The sequence below is a fragment of the Aythya ferina genome (genome assembly GCF_964211825.1).
Source record: "Aythya ferina genome assembly, chromosome: 10".
Classification (NCBI taxonomy): Eukaryota; Metazoa; Chordata; class Aves; order Anseriformes; family Anatidae; genus Aythya; species Aythya ferina.
The window spans coordinates 10,975,108-10,999,330 of NC_140306.1; the positions used below are offsets into that span (position 1 = coordinate 10,975,108).

The following is a 24,223-nucleotide window of genomic DNA, read 5'->3' on the forward strand; positions in this document are numbered from 1 at the left end:
CTTGTGCTCTGCATATAATGCATCTTCTCCAAGTTAATTGCTCATCAGTTCAGTACATAAACAAAGACTGATGCTGTGACTGTGCAAGCGGCAGGGCTCATTCCCCAGTGAGCTTCTTGCTGCTAAAAGAAAGGCTTGCTCCAAACACCACGTCCTACCTGCTCATGATAGCAAAGCGCCTGGGAGATCAGCTGCCTACAAACCCAGGAGGTCCTCCTGGACCTAAGGAGCTGGGGCCCTGTCACCCTGTGAAGGCTGCTCTCTGTCCTGCTGCCAACAAACGTGTCCAGCTGAAGTAGGGTTACTGCGATGCCTCCTCATCTTAAATGCATTCCCTTCCTCACCCCCAAGAAGGCTTACAGGCAGCTTTTTGTTTAATTTCACATCCTGCCTGGTGTTCTGGAAACCTGACAGATTTGCTTTTCCAAAAGTAGATACCTACAGGCACTGGGACAGAAGTCCTGGCCCTTTTAGTACCGAGTTACATGAGCAAGAAGGCAGCTGAGGGCAGGGAGTTTTGTGGGGTTTGGATGTGCCCAAGGGACTGGGAGCAAAGTCAGCAGTATCTCTGCCTATGTGTAGGAATATGGATAGGTCTAAAGCTGGATGTGCTGTGAGGCAAGAGCAGCCAGTAGGCAGGATTGGATGGGTTGGACGGTGATCCAACGGGGTTGTGAGGGGGTCATAGGAGTTACTGACAAGAGCAGGAACCTGATGTTCACCAAACAGGGACAGCAAAGTCATGATTTGCAACTAGCCTCAATGGGTCTCACAGTCTGCACCAAGCCTGTGGATACCACATAGCACTAAAAGCTCAATTTGGATGGCTTGGTAAATATCGTATTAGCATCCCAGTCTCTCCGTGCTGGAACAGAGCTCCTTAACGCTTGGCTTGGAAACACTTTCTGAAGCATCCTTAAGGGTTATCCATGAGAAATGCCTGAAATCTGGGATTCCCAATCGCATGAATGACTGGTCTCACCTGGAATCATACGGCAGGAGGCGTAATGAAGTGCTGGTCTCTGGCAGCAAATAGGTCTAGACAGATCGCCGGGCTGCTTCTAAACAGCAGAGAATGAATGGCCAGAGGTGAAAATTGTCTGCTCTCGGGAGTCCACTGTTTGCAATCATCTCAGTGCCCAAGAAGGTAGCATAAGTTATCCCATGGCAAAAGATATTCTAATTTGCCTTTGGCTCAGCCTGCAAGACTGTAATCAGTGCTGCTAATCTTTAATAAAAGGGGTTCACAGGAGTCTTTGTTTATAATGACATGGTGGGTGATAGCTCTTTCTTGTTATAATCCCCTCTCAGAAAGCATCTGATGGGGAAAATGTCTCCCCTGACAGTTTGCTTAAATTTTCATTTGCCAAAACGCTGAATAAACTTCTTGTTTGTCTAATGGAACTAGAAAGAATTGTGACACTTTTATTGTTTGTTTACTTCCTCACTAGGGCACCAGCTAAATTGAAGATGTCATCACACAGCACTGAGAATCAAGCTTCTTAATTTAACTGATTGGTTTGCAAACAAGGGTCTCCAAAGCACCACTGAGCCACACAGGCTTTGCGGTGACCACAGACTGAAAAACATCAATGAACTACAGGCAGGAGAAGCAATGCAATAGGGAGGTAATCCCAGAAAAGCTGCTGCTTTTACAAGGTATTGCACAGAAGCACTGGTCAAACGTCGTCTGTAAAAGCAGCAGAGAGAAGACAAAGAGAGCAATACATTTTCCTATAAATCCTACATAATTAGCAGCTGCTACTGGATTAATGCTAGCACTAATTCTGAAGGGGGAGGGGGGGCGATTTCTTGCCTGAATTCCCTCTATTATTCACTCTTTTTATTCCCTTACTACCAGGAGGAGAGTTACTCTGGCTTTACACCACACCAAGCGAGGACGGACTGCAGCATTCAGGATGCAGACAGAGGAGCAGTCCCCCATGGATCGGTGAGATTTTCAGACAGATCAAATGTTGAGCTTCAGGTAATTGGCAGAGATCCTTTAATGTCTGAGTTTAACACTCACCTACTAGAAGAGAACACAATTAGGCAATGAGATGTGGAAGAGTCTGAAGTGCCAGGTATAATAATTCAGCTGTAGTAGGCTGTTCAGCAGAAAGCTGAAGGCTGAGAGCTGTCAATTACACCAGGGGTGAATTAATACAACCAAATTCATGCACTGAAGCATCTTATTATTGCTATGATCACATTTTATTATGAAGCAGTTTGGGTGAGGTTATTTTTTTTAATTTATTTATCTATGTTAATTTTGTACAGAGGCAAATAAGTTATGAGTTGGGAATTGTATTAATTTCACTGCTTGGAAATATTTTAATAGCCGATTAGGTCGCTTGTTAGTTGTGTGGGGCTTTTTTCCTTTCTTTCTTTCTTCTTTTTCTGCTCATTATGAAATTAGTGTTATGTACAACAAGCACCATGGGGTAGCAAAGCATAACCCCTCTTGGTCCCCATCCTACACAAAATTTACTAGTAACCCTCCAAACTCAAGTTCCACACCGACATTTCCTTACCTCCCCCATGTACATTTGAAGGGCTGGACTCTCTAGGGCAAACAGAAAAGGATTTCACAGTCCAGAGGGAAATCTCCCCATCCTCCCCAAGACAAATAAACTGCATTACTGAAAGCACGAGGAAGCTCAGCAATCAGAATTTAGGATCTAAGAAAATTGTGACTTGTCCACATCCTGCAAATAATGTCACATACAGAGGGCATGGCTGCGCTGCACCATCCCAGCCTGATGCAAGCAGTGCTGCTTTTGGGGAACTGGACAGGCTGGGGGGAACCATGCAGTTAATGGAAGGCACTCACGTGTCTTCTGCTTCCAGGGTAAGGTATCTAACCTGGCTGAAAGTCAACAATGTTTAAAGACCAGCTGCCCTGAAATGATACCAAGAGAGGCTTTGCCCATCCCACCCAAGAAACAGAGATGGCTGGGTATTTGCCACTTTTACAGCTTGGACTGAACGTCTCAGGCAGTCTGGAGACATTAATTAGTTCTTTATATTGAGAGAACAGGGCTCTAAGGTTTTCCTCCTCCACTTGCATAGCATGGGCGAGATGAGATTTGTGGTCCCACCCATGCAGGAGCACCTGGGGTTAGAGCAGCAGGGTGCTCACCTTGAGGGTTTGGGCAAAACCAAGAAGGGGAAGATTGGCTGAGGAGAGCTGGGATATGGCAGATAAAAGTCTCATGCACGCGTAGCCCAAATCTAAATGAAAACATGCTGAGTTTACATGGGATTTGGGTTGAACTGGTTTGGGGACAGGCAGAGGGCAGGAAGACGGGATGTGGGCAGATCTGGGCACAGCAAGAGGTAGAAAAGAGTGAGAGGGAAAAGCATTTAAGTGCCCCAAAGCGAAAGACAGGGCCACTCCATTGCCTCAGCCACTGATATTTCTGCACAAGCTCAGGGAATCCAGCTGCTAACATCAGAAGCTCAGAAACTTGGAGGAATCCTACAGTAACATTTTTCTTTGGCTTAATTACCGAAATAGACAAATTGGAAATTGGCCCATCATGAAGATAAATAGCAATAAAAAAAAATGCAGTTGAGAAAACTGTTCCTTCTAAATTATAATTAACCACCCACCGGCAGCTACCTGGCAGAGGTGAGAGGGGAGGCTGCAAGCAGCCCCTCGGCTCGGCCAGCAGCGCTTCCCGTGATGCTCCTCGTTACTGCACCTCCGGGGCACTTAATGCCCCATTTTGCTTTCAGTGCAATTATAAAAGGCCACTTACATTTGCCACCCCCCTTCTTTGTCTCCCCACCCCAAGATCTCTAATAGTCTAAATTATCAGCAAATTGCCTATTTGATAAGGGCAAGCCATTTTGCATTGAGAGCTGAACTATTTCCCACTTCTGGGGGATAATATTAGGCAAATAACAAGCATCATTCTTTTGACATGTACAATTATTTGCCAAGTGTATGTTTGAATAGCCTGCTCCTTTGTGTGACAGGGTCCGTTCCCCATTAGCATACTTGACAGATGAATATGCTGGGTCCTTGTGGAAAACCTGGCAGTAACCATGGTGATTGGGAGACAATGTTTTGAGTGAGGGATGTATTATCAATTTCAACTGGAAGTAAAAAAGTGTATCGCTAACGAGCTGATCTGCAATCCAGGAGAAATACATTGTTCCCAGGTAATTAAGCCAATCTTGGTACCAGTTTTAAACTCACATAAATTAGAGGCAGAGGTATCTACCTATTTTGTTGCTTCTCCGTTTCCCGATGGAGGTTTTTCTCCTTGATTTTTAATTAAAGTTCTCTGTGAAAGAACTGAAATGTGATTTTCTTTGTGCTAAGAAGTTCTGGGGGCAAAGTAGATAGCCAGGACAGTCCCTGTCTTTGGGTGTATCAGGGAGGGGTGAGCGGCTGGCCTTGCTAAACGAGGCTCCCAGGGCAGTTTCTCTCTCTTGTCCACCACCTTTTGGGTTACCCTGGCTTTATTCTGAGCTTTCTTTTTGGAACTGTGGAAGGAGATGTTGCCCTCGTACCACTCCAGAGAAAGCAGGCAGCTAAGCTGTGACTTGTGGACATCTCTTCTGACCTTGCTGAACCTTGCCTTTGATGTCCAGGCTCTGCTAGCTCCTGGACATGTCACAGCTGTCCCCACTGAGAGGAAGGTGCTGCCCGAGTCCAGGAGAGCCCCACTGACTGCCTCCACTGCCTGTTCCCTGAGCAAAACGATGCCCCTCCTGCAACCAGCGGGGCAAACCCCGACCTTGCAGGGCCAAGGAGAAAGGGAAGAAGAGAGATGAACTATTTGCTGAGCACAGAGCAAAGGGGGAATGCCTCTTGTCCCCACCTTGGGAAGGTGATTTCATGTCCAGAGGAGCTCTGATGTTTGCACTGGGTCCCAGCCCCTCCTGTGTGCACAGATTTCCTGGTCAGGGTCCTGTGGGAAGAGGCAGACAGACACCACCACCCACTCAGGGCTACCTGGTGCATCGAAAGAGACAGCTCTGGATGCAGCACTGAATCCATCACAGGGAGGAGAGACGTCCTTATGCTTTCATTTGATTAGAGAGGCTGCTCACATGCCTTTCCCCCTTGGGAAAGACAGACTAAATAACCTCTGCATAGCAATGCTTTGCCTCGAATCTTGCCCATTTAAATCTATACAGAATAGGTGAACAGCATCTCCATTTTGTCCTGGTAGTTATTTTCCATCAGCTCTGCCGGGGGATAGATGGACACAAAACCCAGGCAGGGAGCAACAAGACCAGTGTTTTCCTCATGCTCTGCTAAGAGAACTGAGTGACCTGTTTGAAACTCCTGCCCAGTCCCCCCATGGACCCCTTGAATCTCTGTAACACATAACCTCGCTTTACTGAAAAAAAGTAGATTACAGAGACAAGGTTACTATTAGCAGTATGATTAGCAACATATTCTCTACAGTCTTTCATTAGCAGGAATGTCCCTGCCTTTTTAGACTCAAATTTGCCCTCATTTTCCACACACCTGGTGCTCTCTTGCTTTTACTATTGTAAAATATTGACATGGAAAAAGCTGAATCAGGAACCTGAGGTCAGAGAAGGTGATTTGCACTGGAGTAATGAATCCTACTGCCTCCCAGAGCTCCCTTTCTTGCTTTTTCCTTGTTCCTGGTTCTTTTTCAGGCAAATGTTTGATTTATTTTTCCCCCCTCCACCCCCAGCCTCTGTTCCCTCCACTCTCCCTGTTTTGGACTTTGGCAGGTTGAGAGCTACAATTAGAGCCAGTGTTTATGGTGCTGGCCATATGGCTCGCGATGCAAAACAGCAGCTGCATGGGAATCTTAAGAGGAGCCCTCCCCAAGGTCACGGCGCACAAGGGAGCGCGTGCCCACCCAGGTGGGACACAGGAGCCTGCCACCACTTGATCTATGACCGCGCACGTACTGATCGAGCACCTCTGATGCAAACTAATGCCAGAGCAGCTGCAAAACACCAATTGTGTCGCAAAAACATCCACTTCACAGAGCATCAGGGACATGGGAATGTCAGGGGCTTCTGCCTCCTTCCAGAGACCAGCTGCAAGTTCCTGAAAACAAGGAGGGAGATGAGCCAAAGTCACCCAGAAGCTTACAGTGCCTTAAATGCAAGCTCTAGGTCAGCACTGGGATGAAGATTTCCCTTTCACTGGAGGGTCTTCTAGAGGGATTTTGTCTGGGTACCACTCGTGGAGAGCCACGTGAGGCAGGGGCTCTCACAGCAGCAAACATCTTGCTGTCCCGAATCAGGGCACTTTCTGCCCATTCTGTTTCTGCAGTGACCCTCCCCTTTCCATCCCAAAGATATGTGAAAACATGACCACCACTGTGGCCCCTCGTCTGATTGATAGTCTTAGCTGTGTCATCCACGAACACAAGGTAAAAAATCCCATTACTGCAATCACAAATGCATTACACCCATATCTAAAGAGCAGAGATTCATTCCAGATTAGGTAGATTTTTTTTTTCTTAAGGAGGGATAGTGTTTAAATCACAAATTTTCTGTAGAAATAGCCCTGTAAAAAGCAACCTGAGCATCTTCTGCACCCAGATGCCTTTCAGGAAACCTACACCAAGCTAGCCAAGCTGGGATTTCCTTCGGCTCTCTTGTGACATTACCAGATACGCTTTTAAAGATGTCACATGCATAAAAGAACAAGTATGTGACCTGACTGAAGCAGGCATTTCCCAGGCTGTTTATCACCCTCCAATAAATGAATGAGAGCATTTGATGCTTACAGGCTCTAAGCAGCCCAGAAGGTCACTCTCTGGGACTGTGCCAACTGCCCTGCTCTTCCCAGAGAGCAGAAAAGTACATGTCCCAGAGTCTGACACACGGGCCAGTGAGCTGCTCATCATCATGCAGGAAGCCAGCGAGCTCTCCATATCACATCACAGAGCCCATCTCTGAAATGCACCCATTGCTGCACTTCCAGGATGTCCCCATTTAACAGTGTGGCAACACCACACAGCAGTGTGGGGATTGAGGACGGCTGTTTGCCTGTCTGAAACCACTGAAAGAAGTTAGTCCAATGCTAGTCTTTCTGCAGGACACAGCCCCCCAGCCCTTGCCAGTCTGACCGGGACCTCAGGCTTTACCCAAAAAACATTAGGCAAGATCTTGTCTGCCTGTGTTAAGGATTGCTCCCTTAAACCAAATCTGTATGTGAAGGTGTCAGAGAGGTTTCCTTACTGAGCACTCCAATCCCAAAGTTGTTATATATAGTACCAGTCTCCATATGGTGCTCACAAAGAGTAAAAGAAATGGGTAGAGGATGGTACATATACAATGTCTCATAATATTATGCAAAAGGTTTTATCAATGGGTCTTCAGGAGACTAAACTAGGTGAAAGGAGACTGAATCTGCAAAAATTAAAGTAAGTTATAGAAATGTTAGGTGAGAGAGCAGGGAGGAAGGAAATACTATTTTGCATTACCTTGTGATGCCCCAATGTCCAGTCACAAAAATAAACAAATAAAACAGTTCTGGATGGTGGCTAAAAGTGAAGAGAAAGGCAGAGGAGCTGGTGGGGCAGAGGTCTTTTCTGGGATCAGACATTTCCTCACATGTAGACAGAATGCTTAAACAGTGGACATCTTCCTGTGAGTCTTTAACAACCCCTAATTTAGGTTTTACACTATGTATTGCTATGTACATGGCTGCAGAGAGCAATTGAAACCATCTTAATGAGGTACTTGGGCTCCTTATATAGCCCATGAAGAGAGCTGGTGACTGACAAACAGCTGAGAAAGCCTGGGAGCTATCAGAGCTGCTCTGTAGAAAACACAAAGCACAGCATAGCATGAACTTTTTCCCTTCAGGCAGGAAATAATTGCCTGCCTTCCCAAACCAGGGCGCTTCTGTGCCTATGTGTCAGTGGATAGAGAAGTTCTGGGCTAAGCGAAGCAGAAAATAGGAATTAAACATCTCCAAGGTTTGTCAGCACAAGGATGGAGGTTTTCTGGATTGCTCCCTGGGGTGCAAACACCTCTCACACTTTGCTGGCCAACCTCACCCATAGCTTGCTCTGCAACAGTTTGTTAGTGAGAAAACCCAAATCAGGTAGTGAATTCAAGGTCTTGGGGCCAGAATTGCTTGGGACCTCACTGTTACCTGCATCCCCCTGCTCTGAGAGTGACAAACTGGGAGAAGAGGGGAAGAAACGACCAACCTGATTTACTACTGTGATAACTGTACCTGGTCAAGGTGCCTACCTGGCTGTGTTCCTCAGTGGAGATGCTATTTTGGACCTTTCCACATGTCCCCCTATGAGGTGGGGGCCCAAGTACTGCCCAGATCTGCAAGGCACCCAGCCAGAGTCACGTCCCATCCCACAACATGGGCTTCTCTGGGCTGCAGCAGCTAACAGTTTCCAGAGAGCTCCAGAGTGAGTGTTACTATTAGACATAGACCTACAGACACATTAAAACATAATGAAGTGTCTTAATCACCCTTTACAAGCTAAATTTATCACAGGGAACCCTATAAAATGAAAGTGAAAGAGCAATTCCGCAACCACCCTTACCCAAGATAGATAGAGAGATATTATTTGTTGTTAATGAATGGCAAATTCATTGCTGTCTTATCCCCATGAATGAAATATGTGGGGATGCAGAGAGAGGGCTCCAGGCTGCACAGAGGACATTTTGCAATCAGCTCACGGCACCTATTTAAACTGCCTGGAAGCTCGGTTACACTGATGCTCTAATGCCCAGACGCAGGCGTGCCTGCCTCAAAATCCTCTGCTAACCTGCGGCTTGGCAGCTTCCTGGCCCCTCCAGACTTGATTGCCTCAATCAGCAGGATTTTCCTTCACAGAGCCTGGGGGTAGAGGGCAATGATTTCTGCAGCTTCCTTAATGAAGCCAAGACATCTCGGCCTAAGTGATATCTTTCCCTGTGTAATTAAGTATTTGGCACTGGCTAACTATCTGGGGTAAGTACCCCAGGTACACAGCGCCTGCAGCACCACGGGTACAGTGATAGGAGGCACTGCAATGCTGCTGTCCCCAAGTGGGTACATCCCCACCAGCCCTCCTGTCCTTTCTTCTCCTGGCTCCTCTCCCCAGCAGGATCCCTCACACCCCAGCAAACCCCAGCCCAGCCTTCAACACTGCCCTGAAGAGCATGGCTGTGACGAAAAGACCAAGAGGCTGTGGATGGCCTAAATCCCACTGGGCTTTGTCATAGGCCTTAGCTCTGCTCAGCGCAGGGCCAACAGCCTCTGTCCTCCAGGCATGCTCTGGCTGTGCTGTTTTCCTTTGGCCTTAATGACTGCGAGGCCTTGTGCTGTGAATGCAGATAAACCCCAAGGCCAGGCAGAAGGACTTTCAGATCCATCTGAAGCCTCCAAAGGCTTTGGGGCTGAGGGAGCACCCAAATATCTCTTAAACTGAGCAGAAGCCCTTGCCACCAACTCTCACCAAAGGCATGTCCTTCCCTGCTCCTCAATCCCTTGCAGCACACAGACCCAACATGTTACACTGCAGCTTGCCCTGCACGAGGCCAGCCATCCCTGATCAGCTCCAGTGAGACACCAGAGAGCAGGCAATCCTGCCTCCCTTTGTGCCATCATCCTTGCCTCTGCAGCACCCAGCCTTTCCCCAAGAACTACTGTGCTTGGCCATGAGCCACAGCCCTTGGTGCTTCTCTACATACAGGGGGAGTAAATTGGCTTTCGAGCCAAGATCCACCAACCTTGCAGTCTCCACTTCCCATCTTGTGTGTGCCCTTTCTGTGTGCTCTTCTACTTCTTTGGTCACAAACTTAAACCGATGTGCTCTAAAATACCAAATCTCTTCTCTTTGTCTGCTCTAGCCCTGGCCAATGCAAAGGTGAGCTGTTCTTCACAGGGCTAATTTCTACACAAAGCAGCGGGGGCAGGATGCACTCTCAAAGGGTAAGTGTTTTAGGACTGTTCCAATGGGCATTTTAGGAAGGCTCAAAGCACAGCTGGAAAGGTCCAGCTCCCTGCTTTACTACTGATTCACTGCAGGAGCATGGATAAATAAATCATTTCACCTCTTTCTGCCCCCATATAAAAAGAACTGATGATGCCTTTCCTTTGTCAAGCACCATGAGATCTCAGGGTAAAACACACTCAGAGTTTTATTAATTTTTCTTTGGGGCTCTTGTTATTAGGGCCATCCTTGTGGTCATGCACCTTTGAAGTAAATATCAGCAGAAAATAGAAAAAGAGAGCTCCCTACCATCCAGGGATCAGACAGTCCCATCGATTGCAAACACACAGCCTCATTTAAATGAGTGGGTGCTGTGCACACACAGCAGCTGGGATGTTCTGCTCCCAGCACAGCTCAGCTGTATGTCCTGAGCAACCTAACCTCCTGGACACACGTCCAATCAAAGTGACAGTGTGGGAAAAAATCCTTCTTTCTACATTTGCAATTCTGCCATCATCAAAAGGCGTAGCATGACCTTCCTGCCAGCAGACGCTGGCTAAGCAGTGTGTTTTCCTTGAGGGTCTCATATATCGTCCTCTTCCGAAACATGGCCGCGGCAGGTAACTGTTTGTTAGGCTGTGTGCTGTGCACCTACTGGAAGATTGTACAAATACAGCGTCTTCATGTCCTTGAAGAGCCTATAAATAAATAGGCTCTTACCTTGACTGCAGGCTGCAGCGTTAGTCAACACTCAAGCAGTTCATTTGTAAATTTGTACACAATGGAATCCAAGACACTTGAAAAAGCAGCAGAATGTACCTTTTTTGTGTGTGAGTGGATTTAGTGCTTGAGCAAACTGCCAGACTAATAGGCGAGGAGACCGAGGGTTCATATTTATCCACGGCGACACGGCTCAGGCAGCCGTGGTGCTCATGCTCCCTCCTTTCCCATCCCAACAATGCCTCCAGAGCCTCTCAGGGGGGTGGAGGGACGTGGGCAGCCCTCTCCACTCAGAAGCTGGTTATATTGCAACGTGACTATGTCCATCCCTGCGACACAATTCTTCACTGGGCCTTGCAACCTGAGGAATGGCAGGACCAGGTCCCCTCCCATCCAGTGTCCCCTTCCTACCTCCCTCCTTCAGCTTGGTTTCTGAACGGAAAAACTTACTGTCTGTCTTGTCAGTTCTTGGTACTCAGCAGACCTAAGAGCAGGTCGAAGGCAGTGCATGGGAACTGGATGTCAAAATGCAACATTTCTCTGCTGATTGCTTGGTTTTTATGCATTGTGGTTATAATCTTTTTTTTTTTTTTTTTTTTTTTTTTTTCTTTCCCTAGCTCTTATTAGCCTTATAGTTGAATGACAATTTAATCTTCATCAACCGTCTCCACTCTACCATTTCAGTAATTTATATAATCTATGGTCTTGCCACTTTGAGTTATTTAATTTTATAAAGGATTTTGGAAAGATGTTTGTCCTGCACGATGTACCTTGTTATCCTGCAATGTATTTCTCTGCTGCGATTTCTGGCAGTCTTGTTGTACAGGAAGGCAAGGGACAAACAAAGAAAGGCCTTTGCCTTGTCATCCATGTGAAGCAAGCCCAGACGGATTGGTCTTGTGTAGTGAGCTATCATCTCTCGACTCAGCTTCACTGTGTGGGATCCTGTGTTATTGCTGAGGACCAAGGACAGGCTCTGCGCAGATGCCTCTGAAGGAAGAATTAAAAACCATCACACGCTTAGTGAGGCTAAATGAGTATTCAAATTGGCTAATAAAAAAGTAATGAGGAATGCCTGCAGCCCTGAGCCACCTAAAGAAAATCAACAAATGCCAGCTACAATGCAAACACTTTCCACGGTAGGCAGTGGGGATTTCAAAACAAGGCAGGGGAGGGCTCGTGGGGACAACAGAGGGAAACGACAGCAGCTGCTGGAGGAAGCACAGGGGAAAATCATGAGGGAAATTTTCACTAAAGGCAAAGACACAGCCGCTCTGGGGAGCTCACAGACAAAACAGGGCACAGAGCCAGACTGCAGCCTCATCCTCCCCAGGGCAGCTCCAGGAGGAAAACCTCACCTGGGTATTGTACAGTCTCCTTGGGAACTGAGCAATGTCCTGCCAAGGACGTCTTCAGGTTGGGATTCAGGTTCTCCGAAGTCACCCCCAGGCTGCTGGGTAGATGCTCTGCCACTGTGCATGGTTTCACAAATCACAGGGACATGCACCCACTGCATCACTGTGATCCTATAGCACGGCCCAGTTTGGGATGCTTCTGCTGGGGCTCACCATCCCTAGGAATCAGGGGATTTGGCCCACTTAAGGCTCCCTTCCAGGGAACAACTCTCCCTACCTTTCAGATTTCATCTCTGGTGTTTCCTGTCTCCTTCCATAGATGGTGAGAGCTTCAATTCCACATTGGATGCTGAAATACATAAAGCTGGTGAAATGTGTGCTACTCGAGGGAAAACATCGCTGTGCGCAGCGCTGGAATAGTCTGCTGAGCCTCCACCTCCCTCGGCCATCCCGGTGGGATGAAGGAGAGGAGGAGGCAATGGCAGATAGGTGTCTCACAGGAGTGTGTGAAGAGAACTATATTAGCGATTGTGAAACGCTGAGGTACCCTAGGGACCATATAAGTATCTATGACAAGACAGAAAGAATAATTAGCTCGACAGCTGTGGGTACCGATCACAAGCATTTTTTAACAGTATCCTGTCATGTTTTGGTCTATTACTACAGTCCAATGAGGTATGATGCCATTTTTCCTGCTGATGGCTTCCCTTCCAGGAAGCATCAATGTGCACATACCTTTCAGTAGGTATCTTGAGGGCCCATGGCACATTCTGTCCCTCATTTAAAACTCAAGGCACCTTTTAAAAAATGACAAGCCAAAGAACTTGAGCCTAACAGACCGGTGGGAATAAAGACTGACTCTGCGGGTGCCACAGTGTTAGAGTGTAAATGAGCTCAGAAACAGGCCAAGCAAGCTTTAAAATGCATACTTAAGTGGGTAACGAGATTTCCTGGCCTTCCAGGCTCAAAATCTTTCCCTCAGCAGGTTCTCTTATGTTATTTATCTCTTCTGCACAAGAACAGTGGCTTAGAAGAGCGGCTGAACTTCAGAATGTGAAAGAACAAGGGTGAAAAAGTTGAACGATGTGTCAGCTCCAGAGCCCCCGGAGATAAAACTGGGGTGAAAGTTTCCAGACTTGTGCTTGCATGTTCCCTACACACCTCTATAACACTTTCCAGAACAATACCCTCCTCCTCACAAGAAGCTTTGAGAGCCAGTAAAGGAGAGACAAGCAACATTGGCTTTTGTAACACAGACAGGAATGACAAAAAAAAAAAAAAAAAAAAAAAAGAGTATGAAATAAGAAAATCCTGGAGGAGAGCCAGGGAGTGTGTTTTCCAGAAATATATAATCTGTAATTGGGCTAATTCTGATGTATTTGTGTCTCCGATTCTTTGTTTCCCTGTTGTCTGTATAACTCTTGATTGGAACATTCGATGTTGCTTTTGTGAGTTCCTAAATCCAATCCTCTCTGATGATGTACATGAATGTGCATCTGATGGATGTTTTCCAGCACCTTTTTGTTGCCTCAATTAAGGGATAATGAACAAGAATTGTTCCTATTTGTAAAACATCTCCTGCTATTTCCTGCTTCCCAATTGGTTGGACAATGTGTCTTAATTAAACACAAAGCCTTGCAACTTCATTCAGGGGAGAGAGACCAAGATTGCAAAGAGAGGAAGAAAAGGAGGAGAAAGGGAGAGGTGAGGGGATTTTGTACTTTTGGTGACTTCCCTGAGGAGGCATATTTGATTTGTTGCAGTGATGGTCACACCTTGTAGTTTTCTCTGTCTGATTCTAGGGGAATGGATAAGGACAATGGAGCAATCTCCATTCAGATCCACAACTCTATAGAATACCAAAATCGATGCCTCAGGGAATAAGAAATGAGATGCAGAGCCTTTCATTTTTAGTCACTAGACAAAATCCAGTCCATCTCCCAAGGTGCAAAGGGAAATAACCATCATCAGATGCCTGCTAGGTCCTGTGTAACATAAGCTTGCAGACAGCACATAAGTAAGTAAAATAAAATAAAATAAAATAAAATAAAATAAAATAAAATAAAATAAAAGGATAACACACTATGTGTGTCCCAGCAGAGATACGCAGGAAAGATGAGGTCACAAATTTTTACTAACCTCATCATTTCGGGTTGATATATACCTGGGTGGGGGTGAAGCTGTCTTTGCACTGCCTCTGCTGCTGTGTGAAGGGAGAGCGGGCATGCCATGCCATCTTTCACCAGCACACAGTTCATTTGATTATATGATTTTCAGCTCAAATCCATCCAGATCTGCAGAAAAGCATATACCATGAAATTTCGTGTTTTAGCCCAATTAAGATCGTTATGGAGTGCCATTTATTCTGCCTGCAAAAAAGCAGCTTTAGCCTGATCTTTAGCCTCTAAGAGTGCCGCCACCCAACCAAACACATCTGTTTCATCCCCTCTGTTTAAACCCCAGGGTGGGTTTCTGCTCGGCTTGTGCTCCTCCAAGGCCAGGTCCGTGAGCCCGGCTGCTCGCCCTGCCGCACGTGCCATCTCCAGTGAACAGCGAGGTGTGACACTTGTGGGCAGGCTTGGGCTGTGCACCGCCATCGGATCCCATTCCCAGCTCATACTTGCAGCCTCTGCCAAATTCTCTCATCCACAAAGGACGAGGGGCAACCGCAGGAAATCCTCACCCTGCCCAGGGAGCCTGGCCCCTGCTTTAAGTAGAGCCATATGTTTAATGCTTAACACACGATGCTGTCAGTGGAGGAAGGCGATAGGAGTCTTTGGAGCCTGTGTTACACATGCAAATATCATCTGTGAAAGGCAGCTCTGTCTCCCTTAACACTGCTTCTAATCCTGATGTCATCCTCTTCACTCACACGGTGTTTATTTTGTCACTGTGCATCGCAGCACAAGACTAAAACCATGTGGGGCAGCAGTGCTGTGCATGTGTCCCGAAGCCAAATCTTCATCCCCACAGAATACATGTGTTTAAATATAGAAATTGGGAGGCATGACAGAAAGATGAGGGAATTACATCTGGTCTTTGTCATCTTCATGTAACTCTGTAGTGGCATCTGTGAGTTGAGAGCAGCTCCAGCTGAAATAACTGGCCAACCCTTCCTGTCTGCTGGGATATCCTGGGCAAACCCATGCCCCGAGCTGTGCTGTTTCTTTAGATTTGCTCCAAGGAAGCTGGGAGCTAAACTTGGATCTGTGCAGCAAAAATATTTCTTCAGCTCTAGTGTACCTAATCCATCTGTAGCTGAGAATGAGGAGGCACCGGGAGAGGTTAAACTCCATGACTTAGTGTGGATAAAAGAAGGCGTGTTAACCCATCTGGATCCTGACACATTTTTTGGTACACAAAATAAAGAGTAGGAGCATAAGCATCTCCCATTACTCTGCCTCAAAGCCATGATCTGCAAGCACCTTGCCAGATAAGAAAGAGCAGATGAATTTCCATGGTCCCCTCAAAGCCCCAGCTTCTCTGAAGCTGCCAGTGAAAGGATGGGCCACTTTGTTCTCTCTGTTGATACCATGTAAAATGTGCTTAGGTGCTCTAGAGATGGAGGCTCCTGTAACAAGGAGATAAGCTCGAGGTACTGGCAGCTCTGGTGATAGGGACGGGGATGTTTGAGTGCTGGACACAATACTGAGGCTCTCAGGAAGACATCAAATGGGCTGATAAGGATATTCCCCGTCCATGCGGAGCTGAGACCCAGTGGCCAGACTTTTATCTTTCCCCCAGATGGGTCCCTACTCTCCTTTGTGAGGAAAAAAAAAAAAAAAAAAAAAAAAAAACTTGTGCTTAGACCAAGGAAAATAAAAGGAGCCAAACATACCCAGGGTGCTGCTTCCTCAGGAGGGGCCATGCCAGCTCTGTGCTCTTTCCCCATATCCCCCCCCTTTCCTTCTTAACATCCCATCTTCTTCTGGCTCCTCCTCTCCTGTCCCTGTTCTCCTGCCTGTGCCTTGCCTCAAGAGTCAACAAAGCCAGTGACTTCCTACGCAGGAGCACAGATGCTGAGTGCACAGGAGGTGCCATAGGGTTCTTCCTTTTTTTCCACTGTAACTTAAAAAAAAATAAAAATCTGCTAGCCACTCAATAATTAATGCTTCTGAGCACTGATTCAGCATGTCAGGAAGAGAATTTTGCACTCTTATTGTAGTCTTTTGTAATTGAATCTTATGCTGTTATATTAGTGTGGCCCCAGGTGAGTATGCAATAGCTGAGGGGGGAAAAAAAGGTAAGATAAAGGAATTACAATAGAGCCAAGCTAATGTGAGAACAAGGCAATGTCTTCTGTGCCTCAAGGTGTTAAGTTAATCTCTGATAAGTTATTAACTTATTAATGGGCTGAGAAGGGATGAACTACTTTTCATCCAAAGTCCCAAGTGCTCCTCATCTGCTTCCACATACTTCTCCTTGTCAACCAATTCTCCTTCAGCGCTGCTCTCCGCTGCTCTGCCTTCCTTCCTCCGTGTATCCTGTTTCAGCCGAAATGAACTCCGCTCAGAAGAGCTCCATGGAGCCATCAGATCGTGCTCAAAGCCTGGGGCATGGGGACTGCAGAAAAGATTCAGGGGCAGAAATCGAGAGGATGAAAGCTAAAGAAGGCATTACAGAAGTTTCTAATTAATATTTCCTTCTGTTGTTGACTGATCACTGATGTGGAAAAGCAAAGAGAAAGGCAAGAGGTCCTCACATTGAACAAAAGGACTCAGAGTCACATGCACGCATCCCAGCTCTGTGTCAGCACTGTGTTCATGGGGAATATTTCCACACTTGAAGACTGATGTATGATTCATTATCTGGGACCGTGACATTTGCCAGCACTTCTTCTAAGGTCTTTGCAGTTCTCACTGATACCAGTTTCTCCAAAATAACTGAGCAGCAATTTAAAGCTGATGACATGAAACAAAATTCTAAAAATTCCAGGGAGAAGCTTCTGCTGATGAAGGAGGGGCAGGAGTCAACCTTTTGGGAAAGTGGGGTTCATATCTATGTCAGCTACTTATATGCTTGTTGTTGCAGGGACCTCTTGGGAATTAAGATCTGGTCCCAGCTCACCCTCAGGGGATTCACATCAGGGTCAGTACAGCAACACAGAAGGCTTCTGTCATCATGGCTGGACCAGAACCTCCCTGCAACACCCTGCTAGAGCATGACATTTTTTCTGCAGTGTTAAAAGCAATCTGTGCTTTCGATCTTCCCTTCCAAGCTCAGACTCTGGTGCTGAGGTTGCAGGAAGCAGATAAAAAGGATAAAGAGCATTATAATCCGCAGAAGATGATGAACCTGATAATTCTTCCATGCACAAAAACAGTGACCTTTCAGCTGGCAAAAGGCATTGGCCATCACATGCCTTAGCACAAGGCAGGAGGGGGATGGAAAGCAACCATCAGCCAACTTTGGAAAAACACCCAAGGGATCTTCATTGAATCAGCTGAGGCTTCAGCCCAAATCTCTCCGTTTGCTCAGAGACAAGTTGGCATCTCTGTCTGTGCTGCTGCTGCTGCACGGGGTAGAAAGCTCACTAGAGCATGAAAGAGATTGTGATAAAGATACACTGACTGCCATCCTCCTTCCACTGGAAACAGGCTCAGCTTTCATATCCAGATGACATCTCAAACACCAGCACCAGAGAAGGGGGAGGGAGGGAGCTGCTCTTTCTTTGCCCTTTCTGTTTTTGATATTGTGATTATTATTTGCAATTATTTATCATTAGGGTGGCTTCTCAGGTATATAAACAGAAGCAGAAGCAGTCCCATTTCCCTCCCCTGCTTCAGTGCACATACCTCTTTCGGGCTACACCCAAGCTGGTTGAATTGTTCGTGAGATAAAAGCCTTTGTAGAAGATTCCCCTGCATTCCCATTTTGTGAGCTATTCCCATGCCAGTTCTGCTTTCCAGCAATATCAGCTGTGCATATAAATTCTCAGGCTCATCTGGATGAATCCTCTTCTGCCAGACGGCTGTTTGAAAGCATTCCCTGAGACCACGTGCCGTTTGCTCTGTGGAGGCTGGCTGGCACCGATGGTCCCTGGGACGCTGCTGCCCTGCCAGGACGCAATGCACTTGTCACTGTGATGGGGAAGGGGTAAAACACCTTAGGACAGTTCATATGCAAGCTTTTCTGGTCTTTGCCAGGTGACAGCCATTTCAAGATGGTCTTTCTGTCAGCTTAAGTTTATAATTCATGCCAGCTGCAGGGTACCATAGGAAACATTACCGAAATACTTTCTGTGTCACGAAGCAGTTATACTCAGAAAAGCAAAACTGGGTCTTACAGGCATCCAGCCAGCAAGAAGAAATGACCCACAGAAAACCAGGTCAAAATCTGCACTCTGTCCCAGATTCCTTATGAAATCTATGGTGTGTTGCTTCACTGATCTTCATTTCTTCTCCTGCCACCACAGTACCTGTGCTGATAAAACAGCATGGCCCCATCTCACAATGGTGCTGTGAGGATAAACACCCAGTGACCAGGTCCTTGCATCCTCCAGCATCAAAGACCACACAACAGTTTTGAGAAACAATTTTACTCCACCAAGGCAGTACAAGCATTGCCAGGGATGGAGAAAAGCGAGACCTGGTTTCCTGCCCCACCAAATAACTTTGTGAAAGAGCAAGGGAGGCATTGCACATCCTACCAACCCTGATCCAAATCATCATTCTCATTCATGTTTATGAAGTGTCAAGATCTGCAAGCGTTTTTACAAAGACACAGTGCTTGGCCAAATACACAAGAATCAAAAGGAAATGATCAAAACCTCATGAGTGTGACCACAGCATAAACACAGAGAAGCAATCCCAAACCACAGCCAATGCCTCACTGTCAGATGGAGAAAATCATCCAAGCAGACTCCCAAGTGGTGAACTCCAGTGATGAACAGAGGCCGGCCTCCTCATGGACATGGGAACACAGGGGTCCTGTGTGCTCTCCACGTGAAACCATAAATCATCCATAGCTCTATAATGGCTTCAGAACAAGTAATGCTTCCCTATGAACATGAGAAGGGATCTGAGGCCTCCTTTTAATGCAGGAGTAAGCGTGAAGTGGTTGGTTGCTCTGTTACCCCACCTGGTCACACCGACTCCATGTCAAGAACCTTAATGCATGAGGAATAGAAACCAGAGCACTGGTTTACTGCTTTCCTGTGCTCAAAGAAAGTCCGTCCATGAGGGCCTAACTGACCACCACTGGGCTACACGAAAAGTAAGTCCACCCCAAGCTTGCAACTACAAGAAAATTCATGCAGTTTTCAGGTTGGAGCATGCTCCCATCTGCCTGGTTCTGCTGAGGAAACCAGCTCCTGAAGGTGCTAACCTGCTGTGAGGTATGGAGCCCAGCACACAGGAGCAGTTCAAGCAAATTCAGGTGTGGTTTCCCTTGCTTATCAATACCTGTTGCTAGGCAGGGGAAATGTCACTTACACCTTCCATGCCCCCCTGCCTTGGATGGTATACAAAACAGAGGGGATACCTAATATATAACTGCACACTCTCCCCTTAAGAGAGCAATGGAAGTCACTGTGCTTGTATTACTTCCTATGTCCCTAAACCTGCATTTACAGAGCCTTTCATGTCCCCAGAATTATTGCCCTCTGATGCAGCATTATCCCATGTTGACTTGTTGTCATATTCATGACAGCATTACAGTCCCTGGGGAAAAAGGGCTCCTGGCAGTACTGCTTTGAGAGACCCTTTATTATATTGACGCCAACAGAGATTGCCTCTTTGATAAATGAGCATGTACCTATGAATAAATACAGGAGTACATTTTATATGTATTGTATATCTGCAGTGACAGAGTAGAGGTTTGTGCGGGCTTGTGCTTTTAATATGCATGGAGGACACAAGGCAATAGTAACTGGCAACTGTAGGTTGCTGTGTATATATTCCAATGACAAGTGGAGTATCCCGGACAGCCATCTAGACAAGATGTTCCCATTGCATTTGTTCTTTGCAGCAGCTGGGAGATACCCATCCTGCAGTCTGACTGGGTAAGATACTGTTTAGATGCATCAGGACCTCTCTATCAATGTGAATTTGCTATCTCAGTTCTGCTGGCCTGTTTTCTGTCCTCTCCTGATGCAAGAAAGCTAAAGAAGGTGAAGATTTCTATGTATTCCCAGACTAATACAAATAAATTGCCTGCGTTAAAATTAGTCCTCTTGGGATATCCTCCTGAAGGAGCCATGCAAGCGTGGGTTTGTTGCTGGGATGCTTTGGTGCAGCACACCAGCGGCTGTGAAGAAAGGGTCCAAAATGGTTCAAGGAACAGTGCCCGACTCCACAATCTATTTTGGTTGCCAAAGCCTCCAGAGGAAAGGCACTGCTTCTTCTACAACCCCAGGTCTGAGAGCCCCCACCAACCCACACCCGAGGCAGGTAACTGTGTGCTACCCTGCGTGGAGAACAGAGCAGGAAACCACCGTGCAGAAACCATCCCTTACAAGAAACTAGAGTAGGCAGAGAACACTGTTTCACTGAAATGGAAAAAAATCCTTCTCTCAGTGCTTAAATGGGAGGTGTCAGGGAGCCAGCCCCAAGCAGACTCCATCCTCTAACCCGACTCTGCAAGAGGGGAATTGGGAGGGAAGGGAGAAAGCACCCTAGCCATGCTCGTATCTCCCCCAAAACAAGCTCACGGTCCCCAGAGGAGGGAATAGCAACCTGCCCCTTGCCTGGCACCTCCCTGCCTGACACCTTGCCTCTGCCTGAGAGCAAAGCAAACTCATTTCCCAGCTCCTTCTGACCCTGCCTGAATGCCTCCTTGTTATATTCTCTGAAAAGTTTAAAAGTTGTCTTTGAATACCGTAACAGCAAGGTGATGGTTACCAAGGGAACAGGCTGGGAGAAGGTCAGGCTTTTCTGGGTATTTTTTCATGCTTTACTTTAGCTGAAAGTTTTTTCCAGAGCAATTAGGCCAGTGTCTTTCCATCCTGGAGAAGCAAAGCCATCACCCACTTGGAAGAGGACTGATAAGAGAGGAAGGAGATCGCTCAGATTTCCCACACCGGCAAACCACCTTCTGGGGCAGTTACCCTCAAAATCGCCTGTGATGAGAGAATACTGTGGTACCATCAGCAGCTGTGCTTTCAATCCAGGGACATAACTAGGAGACCCCTGCGGTGATGAGTTTAAAACTGAATTTGCTTGGAGGCCGCGGTGGAGGTACAGAGTAAAAATATCCCCAGAGCATAAAATAGAAAACTGAGCCAGCAACTTGCCTGAAGTAAATCAGCACAGCCCTCGGAGCTGTTGCTTTTCCATGGAGCTTTGTTGCTTTCACCAAGAGAAAATTCAGCTCTCCAGGAAAGACAGTAAAGCTGAGGTATAAACATAAGCTCTCACATACCAGGGCATCGCGCAGCCACAAAGTGACGGGGGCGTGGAACAATTTCTGCTGCCGCAGGAGGCCCCAGACATGGAGTTAAAACTGAGGTAGCTAAAGGAGGGCAGAGTCTGATGCCACCTTTCATGTGCTAATTGCTCATCATGGTTATCTCCCGGCCACAGAGGACAGTGGACCTCTGCTCTTTTAGGAAGGTTGTTATCCAATGACTGGGTTCATTTTTTTAAGCTGTTTTTCTAGCTTTTGGTGATGACTACTAGAGAAGGTGGACTGTCTATCTGGGTGAAGTTTGGGTACAGCAGCACATGGCAACTATTGTTCTACTGCTACCAGTGATATCTTTGATTTGTAGTGTTTTTGTTACCCCAGCAGGCTGCCTGAGTTAAGCAGGATATAGGAACCAGGGAATGGCCATTTTAAGTTCCTTAAATTGTTCCTTAAAGTTCCTGTATGTTAAATGCTAGCTGCTGCCAGTCTTTCTCCTCTAAGAGCTTCACCAGACTACCTAACCCTCAGTGCATCAGTTTGGATCTCTTTCAAAGTCCTTCACTAGGAAAAACACTTTTGCTAATGAAAATCTCTAGCTTTGCTGGCTCTAATTGTGAGTCATGCTAGCAGGGGTCTCAGGAGACCCTTTTTGTGTGTAGCAGAGCCACTTGACGTTAGTCAACATTAGTTGTCCTTCCAGTCCCTGGTAGGGTCAGGCAAACAAGCTCTCCCTCCTGCAAGCAAAGAGCTGGCACTACTGAACATCCAAATGTCAGGGCAGGTCAGCCAAGATGTAATGGTCTCACATGGCATCACCATGGGCTGCAATGCTCTGTACCGGTGGCCAAACAGACCACTGCTGGGAACGAAACTCTTCCCAGCTCTAAAAGCAGCAAACGCAAATCAAAACTCTTACCTCCAGCTCGGCCTTCACAAAAGAAAGCCCAGCATTAGCTGGGCTGATCCGTCAATGACATATGGTTTTGAAAGAACAGGTTTTGATTTGCAGACAAATATATGTTCCCAGCACCGAGGCTCATTGTGGCTTGTGCTGAAATAGATGTTTTAGTGCTGAATTGCTGGGACTGAAGGCTTTTATCTCCTCTTTCTCAAGCAAAAAGTCAGTGCAAGTAGCCTGCATAATTTGTCCGTGCACAGCCCCCATGCCAACACGTGCGTGTGCAGGGGGCATGTGAGCAGGGGGAGACTGCAGATGCAGGCGGCCCTGAGCACAGCCCTCACCAGCACACATTCATCAGCTCTTGGACAGGCACTCTTTTCAGCTGATTTACTGATATTTAATATTTAAACACCAGGTGATCCTTCAGCCCCGGTGAGTAGGTGTTCAATAACAACAGAGAGGAACCATTTCCTGGCAGCCCACCCAGCCTCCTCCATCACTCGACGCCAGTGCAGAGCCCTCTCCTCTCCTCACTCCCTGAGCTCGCTGGGGGACGTGCCACATGCAGCTCAGCTCCTCCAGCCCTCGCCACCCTTCCCACCTACATCAGAGACCTCTCAGCATCAGGGCCCAGCAAAGAGAAATGCTACCTAAGGAAGCAGTTAGTATCCCTGCATTCACCCTGGGAGGACATTAAATTGAAATAAAATAAAATAAAATAAGATAAGATAAGATACGATAAGATACGATAAAATAAAAATAAAATAAAATAAAATAAAATAAAATAAAATAAAATAAAATAAAATAAAATAAAATAAAATAAAATAAAATAAAATAAAATAAAATAAAATAAAATAAAATAAAATAAAATAAAATAAAATAAAATAAAATAAAATAAAATAAAAGGTAATGACAAAGATTTGTTCCCCTCCCACCACCCTGTGGGATGAGCAACCTGCCCACTGCTGGTGTCTGTATCTTTCTCAGTGTCATCTTTTCCTGGGCAGCTCTTTAGCCTCATCTTAACATTGCTCTTCAGTCCATCCTAACATTATCCTTTCTTAGCAAGCAGGGACATTGCCTGGCATCTAACAAACTGTATCCCTCCTTTCATTGCCTTTGAAATAATAATTCTCTGTCCTGACACATTCAGCTGGCGCATAGGGGACCTTGTCAGCTTAAAAATCACTGCCATACTTCTGGGACTCAGAATCCAGCAGCACCTGAGATGACTGAAACAGGAAGAGTTTTTGAAAACCAATTTGCTCTCCGCTCTTTCTACCTCTTTGTTTGCATTTTCAATTTCTCTCAGCTTGGGGGATGAGGCTCGGTGTTAGTCCCACGTTTATCAGTGCTGGCTCTCAGATTGTCACTCTCCAGCCCCGTCTGCAGGCCCTGCAGGTGGCACTTCCCTTCTCCTAAAGAAATAGCACCCCCACAATTTTTCTTCCAACTCCTGTCCAAAAAATAAATTGTGCAGCAATGTTTCTGATGGTGTCAGGCTTTGTAATAGTTCATTCATTTCAACCCTAAATTTGGGACTGAATTTGAGCTGGCAGTAGCTATTTAATATACAGGACCTGTCTTATTACATCTCCGTCTAATGCATATTTGGGAGCTTTCCCTGAAAGCTCTTGTATAAAGGAGTATTATGACATCAGGAAGTCTAAAAGTACCTGAACTGCAGATGTGATAAATTCAGCAGGATGATACGTGCCTGGAATTTGTACTTGCCTTTTTCCATTGGCAAATGGCCGCCTGGGCTCTGTCCCCTGGGATAGCTGTAGAGAACAGCCAGTTTGATGAGCCTAACCAGCCATTGGATGTCACTTTGGCTCCACACTAATTCAAGGGAAACAGCATTTATCTGGCAGCCAGGCAGCCAGCTCTTCGGCAGCTGAGAGTTTAATTATCAAAGGTTCAGGCGAATCTTGCTCTTGCTATCTCTGACCAGCTGCCGCAGAAAAAAAGACCTTCTGGCCCCATCCAGAAGTTTGCAA

At 46.4% G+C, this 24,223-nt stretch overlaps 1 long non-coding RNA gene across 1 annotated transcript in view; it reads right to left on the reverse strand.

The window, feature by feature from the left end:
* The window catches only part of LOC311442016, a 31,374-nt gene that overhangs the window by 3,575 nt on the left and 3,576 nt on the right, over nucleotides 1-24,223 (reverse strand). Inside the window, exons 4-5 of the long non-coding RNA XR_014696406.1 lie at nucleotides 12,255-12,326; nucleotides 11,393-11,612 (exon numbers count right to left, since the gene is read on the reverse strand). This is a non-coding gene — a long non-coding RNA (uncharacterized lncRNA). The remainder of the gene's footprint in view (nucleotides 1-11,392; nucleotides 11,613-12,254; nucleotides 12,327-24,223) is intronic.